The sequence below is a fragment of the Pan troglodytes genome, chromosome 2, assembly GCF_028858775.2.
Source record: "Pan troglodytes isolate AG18354 chromosome 2, NHGRI_mPanTro3-v2.0_pri, whole genome shotgun sequence".
NCBI lineage: Eukaryota > Metazoa > Chordata > Mammalia > Primates > Hominidae > Pan > Pan troglodytes.
The window spans coordinates 91,764,176-91,775,907 of record NC_086015.1 but is presented as its reverse complement, the minus strand read 5'-3'; positions in this window follow the sequence as shown (position 1 = coordinate 91,775,907).

Below are 11,732 nucleotides of genomic sequence, written 5' to 3'. Positions count from 1 at the left end.
GAAAGTCTTCCCAACATAGTTGTATTATAGGTTTAAGATGTGAGTCCTCCTTTTGGGGTCTTCTTATACTTCCCCTTAGTATAACCATTGACAGTCTTTATTCCAAATTATGAAGAATTCTTTTCTTGGATGGGGAGAGAAAGGGAGAGGCATTTGCAAGAGTATGTACATTTCTCTCCTGGGATAGATCCCAGTTGCCTACTTCCAGGGTTCTGAAACAAAACAATCAAAGTAAAAACAAAACAAACAAACAAACAAAAAAACAGAATTTGGTGTGTGTGTGATCCCTTCATCTGTCTCTAAATAGATGTTGTAAATTGGTCTTTATAGAAACATAAGAAATCATTCTTTTTGACATTTTCCAATGTCATGGTGTTGCAACTTTTTTGCTCTTGTTGTGCACTGGGTGGGAGGGGAGTGTTACAGCTCTTTTACTCCCACTGCAGGTGAGCTCCTGATTCCTGTCCCATGACCAAGAAGAATGAGGCACACGGACACCAGATAGTGAGTAAGGAATATTTGAATTTATTAAGCAACATAAAAGCTCTCAGCAAAGAGAGGGGACCCGAAAGAGGGTTGCTAGCTGTGGGGCTAAGTTCAGAAATTTTGCAGACTGTGAAGGGGCAGGAGTGTGTTGACTCGTCTGTGGACTGTCTTGAAGAAAGCACCACCCAGAAAGAGGCACCATAGTGTAAAAGACCACTTTGGGCTGAAGTGAAGGCATGGCATGGGACATTGGCCTGGGACAAATCAGGGGCTGAAGTGAAGGCTTGGCCCCAGATCTTGACCCAGGACCAGTCAGGGTCTGAAGTGAAGGAGCTAAAGTGAAGGAATTTTGCTGGTGTGGGCTCTTTCTTATCTGGGGCCTAGAGCTTTATTTTCAGGCTGTTCTTGGTTTGAAGGTGTTTTAATGAAGACCTACCCTGCCTGACTGGTTTCTTCCTTCCTTCTCTGTCATTGAGTTACTTATATTCCTAATATAATTCATTAAACTATTAGTATGGGCTCCCTGAATCTGTCAATTGAGACACTACACACCAGTAACTGAACAAACTATTGACCCGGGAGAAGTTTAACTAACTCAATCTGATATCATTGTGGCTGTACCACTCTTCCATAAATAGACAGATGAAAGTCACAGGACACTGAATGTAAGGGCAGCATCTTCACATAATTTTCCAAGAAGATTGTTGATAGAGCAGAGCAAACAGCAAGGTTTGTGAGTAACTAAGATTAACTGTAGATACCTCACTTTTATAACCTTGTGACCTTTCATGTAGTCTCTTTAAATCTACTTTTTTAAAAAAAGAAAAAAAAAAAAACAGAAGACTGGCTGGTTGTTTTCCTTTTTTGGAATTCTAGGTGAAAATTGGAACTTCTTGGCTTCATGGAAAGGGCTGAAATCCCAGTCCTTAGCAACCATGAGTCAGGGATAGAAGAACTTGTGCCCACTAGATTTAGCACCTTAGTCATAAATAAGGAGTCAGAGTCTGTATTTAACTTCTGAGAAGTCATGGGGTAGTCAGCCCTATGTATCCCTGACAAAGACCTCTGATATGCCTTAGAACATAAACTGGTCTCACTCAAGCTGGGACTTAGCTATTCCCCTCTTAGGATTTTGGTAAATCATTATACTTCTTTACAGCAGAGACCCTATAACTGTCTGAGCAGAGCCACATTCCAGCATAGACACTATCAGAATCTGCTCTGTAGTGGTCACAGCCAATCTTCTCCTCCTATACTAGGAACACTATGGGTGTGGATGACCAGCACCCAAGCGACATTGACAAGTCTCCTATCAAAGTTCATAGTAACTGTCTACTACCTACAGACATGTCATCCATAAAACTGGTCCCTCCCTATGGCATCTACTTGATAAGGTTGTAGTGAAAATTATATGGCAATACACTTTGGAAATCATTTAGTGTCAGGTACATGAGAAATGAAGGTAAACTCATTATTCCTGTGCCCTGTATATATTAAATATTCATAAACTGTTGCCATGTGTTTGTTGGTCGTGATATTACTCTTGCACACAACTTGTGCAAATTTATTATCTCTTTTCCTAGAATATCTTCTTCCCAGAATCTTCCTCCATTTCTTATGCAAGTAGATCACTGAAAATGACACTCACTGGACAATTGAACCTTGGGATGAAATCAACTTACAGTCTCAAATGAAAACACCTGTTAGGTCAGCCAACTTCTGAGTGTCCTCACTTCCTCTTTATAGAATGGAAATAAAAATAGCTGCCTTCTGGCAGGATATTGTGCTAGAAAGTCATTTCTTGTTGTCCTATTCATTCTTTTATGTACATTTAACAAACATTTTCTGAAAGAATATAATGGGCCAAATTCTAGGCTGGGAAGCAGGAAGAAAAATAACTAGACTCAGTGCTTGCCCTCAAATGGACAACAGGTATGAATGCAACTTGAAAGTCATAATAATCTGTAAATATGAGGCACAAAGTAATATTGTAGTGAGGTGCTTTTGTACTTATACCCTAAAATATCTTGAATATGGTGGTTAATTTTCAATTCTTATGTAAAAATGAGTTAATAATATGTTGTTCAGATACTTCGAATTTTCTGTGAACACGTCATTTTAAGTGTGTATAAGAGCATGTAGAATAGAAATTTATGTTATACCTAAGTGTTTTTGTACAATTTACATATTTTAATAATAAAATAATAAAATTCATCTAAAAGTAATTTGCATTTGGTATGATATATATTTAAGTAAACTGTGGATGCAAATATTTTGAATTATTTCTTTTTAATTTTTAAGTTAAGGGGTAGTTGTGCAGTTTTGTTATATAGGTAAATCCATGTCACAGGGCTTTGTTGTACATGTAGTTTCATCACCAGGTATTAAGCCCAGTACCCATTAGTTATATTTCCTGATCCTTTCCCTCCTCCCAACCTCCATCCTGTACCCTCTGGGAGGCCCCAGCATCTGTTGTTCCCCTCTGTATCTATGTATTCTCATCATTTATCTCTCACTTACAAGTGAGAACATGCAGTATTTGGTTTTATATTTCTTCATTAAATTCCTTATAACACATTGACTAGCATTCTCTACAGGAGAAAGCATAATTTTTTTAAAAATTATTTTTAATTATTATGGGTACATAATAGGTGTACATACTTATGGAGTACATGTGATGTTTTGATATAAGCATACAATGTGTAATAATTATATCAGGGTAGTTGGGGTATCCATCACTTCAAGCATTTATCAATTATTTGTGGTAGAAACATTCAAATCATACTCATTAGTTATTTTAAAGCTACAATAAATGTTGACTATCATCACCCTGTTGTGATGTGAAATACTAGATCTTATTCATTCTATCTAACTATATTTTTTTACCCACTAACCATCTCTACTTTATCCCCCACCGCATTACACTATCGCCACGAATTCAGTCATTTTAAATTTAGTTACAACATATGTGTGAGGACAAGTGAAATTTGTCTTTCAGTACTTGGCTTATTTCATTCAGTGTAATGTCCTCCAGTTCCATCCATGTTGTTGCAAATGACGGGATTTCATTCTTTTTTATATCTCAGTAACACTCCATTCCACATTTTCTTTATCCATTTATCTGTTGATGAACACTAAGATTGATTTCAAATCTTGGCTATTGTGACTAGTGCTGCAATATACATGGGCGTGCAGATAATCTCTTCAATATATGATTTCCTTTTTAAATAGATATTTATCTAGCAGTGAGATTGCTGGATCACATGGTGATTCCGATTTTAGTTTCTTGAGGAACCTCATATTGTTCTCATACTCATACCTCATTCTGTAAACTAGTACATTATGGCTGTACTAATTTTTATTCCCATCAACAGTGTATGAGGGTTCCACTTACTCCACATCCTCATCAGCATTCATTATTGCTTGTCTTTTGGATAAAAGCCTTTTTAACAGGGGTGAGATGATATCTCATTGTGGTTTGATTTCCATTTCTCTGACAATGAATGATATTAAGCACCTTTTCATATACCTGTTTGCCATTTGTATGTCTTCTTTTGAAAAATGTCTATTCAGATACTTTGCCCATTTTAAAATTGGATTACTAGATTCTTTTCTATAGAGTTGTTTGAGCTCTTTATATAATCTGGTTATTAATCCATTCCCAGAGGGGTAGTTTGTAAATATTTCTCCCATTATATGGGTTGTCTCTTCACTTTGTTGACTGTATCCTTTGCTGTACAGAGCTTTTAAATTGATGTGATCCCATTTGTTCATTTTTGCTTTGTTTTCCTGTGCTTTTGGAGTATTACTCAAGAAATCCTTGCCTAGACTAATGTCCTAAAGAGCTTCCCCAATGTTTTTTTAGTAGTTTCATAGTTTTAGGTATTAGATTTAAGTATTTAATCCATTTTGAATTGATTTTTCTATATAGTGAGAGAAAGAGATAGAGGTCTATTCAGCTGCACATGGATATATAGTTTTTCCAGCACCATTTATTGAAGAGACCACCATTTTCCTAAGGTATGTACTTGGCACTTTTGTCAAAAATGAGTTCACTGTAGATGTATGGAAGTAATTTCTGGGTTCTTTATTCTGTTTCATTAGTCTGTCTGTTTTTATGCTAGTACCATGCTGTTTTGATTACAATAACTTTGTAGTATAATCAGAAGTCAGGTAATGTGATTCCTCTGGTTTTCTTCTTTTTGCTCAGAATAACTTTGGATATTCTCAGTCTTTTATGGTTCTGCATAAATTTTAGGATTTTTTTTGTATTTCCACGAAGAATGTCATTGGTATTTTGGTGGGGATTACATTGAATCTACAAATTGCTTTGGGTAGTATGGACATTTTAACAACATAGAATCTTCTAATACATAAACACAAAATATCTTTCTTTTGTTTTCCCTTGAATTTCTTGCATCAATATTTTATAGCTTTAATTTTAGAAATCTTTCACTTCTTTGGTTAGGTTCATTCTAAGGTATTTTATTTTATTTGTAGCTATTGTTAATGGGATTACTTTATTTTTCATATGGCTTGCTATTAACATATAGAAATGCTACTGATTTTTGTAAATTGATTTTGTATCCTGCAACTTTACTGAATTTGCTAATCAGTTCTAATAGTTTTTTTGGTGGAGGCTTTAGGTTTCAATAAATATGTAAGACTATATTGTCTGCCAACAAGGATAATTTGACTTCTTCCTTTCTAATTTGGGTGCGCTTTATATCTTTCTCTTGTCTGAGTGCATTAGTTAGGACTTCCAATACTATGTTGAATAACAGTGGGCAACATTGTCTCTTTCTAAATCCTAGAGAAAATGTTTTCAGGTTTTATCCTTTCAGTATGATACTTGCTGTGGGTCTGTTGTATATGGCTTTTATCATATTGAGGCATATTCCTTCTATACCTAGTTTTTTGAGAGTTTGTATCATGAAGGGATGTTGAATTATATCAAACAAATTTTCAGTATCAATTGGAATAATCATATAGTTTTTATCCTTCATTCTGTTGTTATGACGTATCACATTGATGGATTTGCATATGTTGCACTATCCTTATATCCCTAGGATGAATCGAATCTGATCAGGATGAATAATATTTTTAATGTGATGCTGAATTCAGTTTCCTAGTATTTTGTTTAGAATTTTTGCATCTGTGTTCATCAGCTATATTGGCCTGTCATGTTGTTTTTTTCTTTTTTTTGTTGTTGTTATTGTTGTGTCTTTTTATGGTTTTGGTATCAGGGTACTATTGGCATACTAGAATCAATTTGAAAGTATTCCCTCCTCCTTAATCTTTTGGAACAGTGTGAATAGGTTTAGTGATATTTATTTAAATGTTTGATAGAATTCAGTAGTGAAGCCATCATGTCCTGGGCTTTTCATTGATGGAAGACTTTTTATTAGTACTTCTATCCCATTACTTGTTATTTGTCTATTTAAGTTTTGGATTTCTTCATGCTTCCATCTTAGTAGGTTGTATGTGTTTAAGAATTTGTCTATTACTTCCAAATTTCCAATTTATTGGCACACAGTTGTTCATAATGCTAATGATCCCTTGAGTTTCTATGGTATCAGTTTTAATGTCTTCTTTCTGGTTTCTGATTTTATTTATTTGTGTCTTCTCTCTTTTGTTCTTAGTCAATTTTTTAAATCTTTTCAAATACCAACATTTCATCCTATTAACCTTTTGTATTTTTTGTTTCAATTTCATTTATTTCTGCTCTGATCTTTGTAATTTCTTTTCTTCTACCAATTTTGGGTTGATTTCCTCCTGCTTTTGTAGTTTCTTAAAATACATTGCTAGGTTGTTATTTGAAGTTTTTCTACTTTTTCGATGTAGGCAATTATTGCTGTAAACTTTCCTCTTAATATTGCTTTTGCTGTATCCCATAGGTTTGGATATGTTGCATTTCCATTTCCATTTGTTTCAATAAATTATTCAATTTTCTTCTTAATTTCTTAATTGACTCACTGGTCATTCAGGATTGTATTGTTTAATTTCCATTTGTTTGTATAGTTTCTAAAGTTCCTCTTGTTTTTGATTTCTAGTTTCATTGCATTGTAGTCAGAGAAATACTTGAGAGAATTTCAATTTTTTTAAAAAAATTTAAGACTTGTTTTCTTTGGCCTAATATCTGATCTATCCTTGAGAGTGATCCATGTGCTGAGGAGAATGTATATTCTGCAGATGTCAGATGAAATGTTCTATAAATATATATTATATTTGGCCTATAGTGTAGATTTAGTCCAATGTTTGTTGATTTTCTGTCTTGATGATCTGCCCGATGCAGAAAATGGAGTTTTGTGGTCCCAAGCTATTATTTTATTGGGGTCTATCTCTCTCTTGTGTTATGCACCTGGGTGCTCCTGTGTTTGGTGCACATTTATTTATAAATGTTATATATTACTGCTCACTTGACCTCTTTATCATTGTGTAATGATTTTCTTTGCCTCTTTTTATATTTTCATTTTGAAATAGATCTTATCTGATATAAGTATGGCTACTCCTGCTCTTCTGTGATTTCTATTTTGCTGAAACATCGCTTTCCATTCCTTTATTTTCAGTCTATGTGTGTGTTTATAGGTGAGGTGAATATCTTGCACACAAAATATAGATGGGAATTCTTTCTTATCCATTCAGCCACTCTATACGTTTTGATTGGAGTGTTTAGGCCAGTGACATTCAAGGTTACTATTGACAGGTAAGGATGTACTATTGCCATTTTCTTACTTGTTTTCCAGTTGTTTGTAACCCTCCTTCTTTCTTTTTTCCTTCTTATCTTCCTTTGTGTAAAAGTGATTTTTTACTGGTAGTACGTTATGATTTCTTGCTTTTTTTCTGTGTATCTGTTGTAGGTTTTTTGTATTGAAGTTGCCATAGGCTTGTAAATAATATCTTATAATCAATTGGTTTAAATTGACAGCAGGTTAACTCTGATTAAAAAACAACCACAACAACATACAAATAAATTAGCAAAGAGAAAAGTAAAAAAAAACCTCTATGCTTTAACTCTATTCCACATTTTGATTTTTTGTGGTTGTCATCTTTTTACACTATCTCTTGATAATTTGTTGTGGTTATTATTTTTGTAGATTTGCCTTTTTGTCTTTCTATTCAAAATACGAGTGTTTTATATAACACATTTATACCATTTAAGTATTCTGTATTTGTCTCCATACTAATGGTTACCAGTGAATTTTATAGTTTCAGAAGACTCTTTATTGTTTATTAACAACATTTTCTTTCAGACTGAAAAACCTCCATTTAGTATTTCTTGTAGAATAGGTTTGGTGTTGACAAAATCCTTTAGGTTTCATTTGTCTTGGAAAGTCTTCCAATCACCATCATGTTTGAAGGATATTTTTGTCAGATATGATATTTTTTGGATGTAATTATTTTTCCCTCAACACTGTGAATGTATCATGCCACTCTCTCCTGGACTGTAAGGTTTCCTCTGAGAAGTCTGCTGCCAGACATACTGTAACTCCTTTATGTGTCATTTGTTTATTTTATCTTTCTGCTTTCAGGATCCTTTCTTTATGTTTTACCTTTGGGAGTTTGGTTATTAAATGCCTTGAGGTAGTCTTATTTGGGTGAAATCTGCCTGGTGCTCTATAACTTCTTGTACTTGAATATGCATATCTTTCTCTAGGTTTTGAAAGTTCTCTGTTATTATCTTTTGGAATAAACTTTCTATCCTGGTCTCTGTCTCTCTGACTCCTCTTTAAGGCCAATATTTCATATATGCCCTTTGAAGGCTATTTTCTAGAACTTATAAGCATTCTTTCCTCTTTTTCATTCTTCTTTCTTTTGATTCTTCTGACCAAGTATTTTCTAATACACTGTCTTTAAGCTCACTAATTCTTTCTTCTGCTTGAACAATTATGTTGTTGAGGGTCAAATTTATTAAATTTGTCACATTGTCAATTACATTTTTCAGCTCTAGAATTTCTGCTTGATTCTTTGCAATTATTATTTTTTCTTCAATTTTTATTTTAAGTTCAGGGGTACATGTGCAGGATATGCAGGTTTGTTAAACATGTAAGCATGTGCTGATTACTAAATTTCTCTAATCAGAATCTGTATTCCTTCCCTGTCTTATCTTGGACTTCATTAAGCTTCCTCATAACAGTTACCTTAAATTATCTATCTGAAAGGCTACATAGCTCTCTCATTTGAATTGCTCACTGGTTCCTTATTTACGTCATTTGGTGAGGTCATGTTTCCATGAATGGTTTTGATGTTTGTAGATGTTCATTGATGTCTGGGCATTGAAGAGTTAGGTCTGTTCTAATATTCACAGTCTAGACTTGTTTGTACCTGTCTTTTTGAGAAGGCATTCCAAGTATTCATAGGGAATTGAGTGTTGTGATCTAAGTCTCTGGTTACTGCAGCTGTATGTTCATTTTGTGGGCACCCCAAGCCTGGTAATGCTGTGGCCCTTGACGACTCATCAAGGTACTGCCGTGGTAGTCTTGGGTGAAGTCCCAGAGAATTCTCCCTGAATTGCCAGGTAGAATTCTCCCTGAATTGTTCTCTTTCCTTATTTTCCCCCAAACAAATGGAGTCTCTCTGTCTGTGCTGAGCTGCCTGGAGTTGGGGGAGGGGTGATGCAAGCACTCTTGTGGCACCGCTGCTAGGACTGTTCTGGGTTACACCTGAAGCCAGCACCATACTGCGTCTCACCCAAGGCCTGTGGCAATTATTTCCTGGCTACTGATGTTTATTCAAGGTCCAAGAGCTCATTAGTCATCAGCTAATGAATCCTGCCAGAATTGGGCCTTTCTATTCAGAGCATCAGGTTCCTCTCTGGCCCAGGATGGGATTAGAAATGTTGTCCAGGAGTTAGGGCCTGGAAACAGGCCTCAGGAATTTATTTGGTCCTTTATTTTACTCTGGCTAAGCTGCTACTTCAGTCTCAAGGCAATGTTCTCTGTACTCTTCCCTCTCTTTTCCTCAATCGGAAGGGGTCTGTCTCTCCGCTGCCTTAAGTTGCAAGAGGAGTGACACAGGCACTCCCTTGGCTGCCACAGCTGGTGTCCCACTGCTCTTTAAGTCCACTGGCTCTGAGCTCATTGTAGCACCAGGTGTTGCTCAAAGACTGCAACCCTTGTTGCCTGTCTTCCAGATTTTTTCAGGACCCCAGGCCACTTTAGTCAGCCAATCATAAAGCTAGCCAAATCTCTAGTTTTTTCCAGTAGGGCAGAGGATTTCTCTCTACCCAGGGTTAGTCTAAATACTCCCTCCACGTGCATAGTCAGAATACTGCCCTTGGTTGTGTCCTGCTGTGAGAAAGCAACACTGAGTTCCAATTCAAAGTCCTAAAATTACTTTTCTGTCCCTTCCCTAAGCACACAGATTCTCTCTCCTCACCAAATGGCACTGTTGGGGCATGGGAGAGGGGTGTTGTAGACAATGCAAGAATGTCTTCATTGCCCCTTCAATGCCCTTTTCCTTGATATGATGTCAAAACCAGGTACTGTGATCACTCACTTGATTTCTGGCTCTTATGAAGGTGCTTTCTTGTGTGAATAGTTGTTCAATTTAGTGTTCATGTAAGGGAACAATTGCTGGAAGATTCTCCTTGGTCATCTTGCTCTACCTTTTCTCCCAAAAAGAATGATCATTAGGGTGTATTTTTAGGCTATTTGACCTGAAGTAAGTATTTGAAATAAGTTTTTCAACCATGCAATTACATATTAGCCTAAGCAAAAGGCCCCCCAATAAAATCTTGCATTGTAATGTCTGATAGTCTAACATCAGTATTAAAATTATCTTTAATGTGCATCGAACTAAAAGTTGAATCCCCATCACAAAGTCAAATTAACTATTCTTGTAAGTATATAGAGTAGCTCATGATCACCCTTGAAATTGTCATGTACATGGTTCCTCTAAGTGGTAACTACTTATACAATGACTTCAAGACACTCCTGTTTATATACCTTGGACCATTATATGAAGAGGACAGCATAACCTATATTTCGACTTAATGGCACTTAAAAGATAATGTTTTGAAATATATGTTAGGCACATAGACTATATGTTCATTAATTTAATAGTAATCAAATTTCAATTTTGAGTAGTAAATATTAATTTAGTGACTTGATTTATTTTTAACTTTTAGAGTGAAATATATTGGTCTGGAATAATTGATTATTTTAAAATCAGTACTTTTACTAAAATGCTGAAACTTGGGTAGATCAATGATTTTCTCAGATATGCCCATAAAGTACTTTTTAGGAATTTAAGCAGTCATCTTGTCCAACTTCCATTTCTGCATGTTCCTGCAACTTCAGACCCTTTCAATGCAACATAAATTGAGTTTGTGATGAGAAAAATAAACAAGCAATAATAACTTATACTTTGAAATTTTTAAAACTGCCAACATATTTTTCTAATTAAAGATGATTAAATTGACGTTTTAAAAAGTTATTGTTTTAGTTAAATCCAATTCATCAAGAATTTGTAGAGAACATACTAAATTCTCAGAATTGTGTTGGCTGTTGTTAGAAGGAAAATGATACATGAAGTAAAACACCAGTAATGGAGAATAATCATTCCTTTATATAATTGTAATTTTTGCACCAGTCTTGAACTTGAGGTAGATATTTCTGAACCAATCTTTCTTTTTGCCTTGAACTATTTCATCCTTCAAGAGACCCAATCTTTTCTCCAGCTCTCACTTTAGCAGTCATTAATGGACCCACTCTTGGCTTTGTATTTCATAGCCATTGTTTGATTTGTAGGCCCTAATGATCTCATCTACTTTTCTTTGTTCATGTGTCTTTCATTTTTTCATTAGGTACTTGTTTTACTAGGACGGATTGGAGAAACATCAAGAATGTGTTATTTCAAAAAATACATAAAAGAAAGACTATTATCACATCATTTTTGATGGGTTAGATATCTCGATAAAGATTCATCACTACAAAAGTACCTCTTCAAAACATAATATATCTGGATACTTTGTGGTTTATGCTCACACCACTGAAAAAAATAGACGTGCTTCTAAACACCTTTGTTTCTAAGTCATATTATACTGATTTAAATCACAAAGAAAGGGACTCACTAAAATACTTTTGCTAAGCATTTTTTTCTTAAAAACTCTAAAAAAAACCTTGAAAATTTAATCATTAAAGTTCAGTCTAGCTATCATGTGTTTGGATTCTCTTTTACCATAATTTGAAATTGGCCTAAATAAATACAGATTTTATTTATTTATTTTAGACTGGGTCTCACTG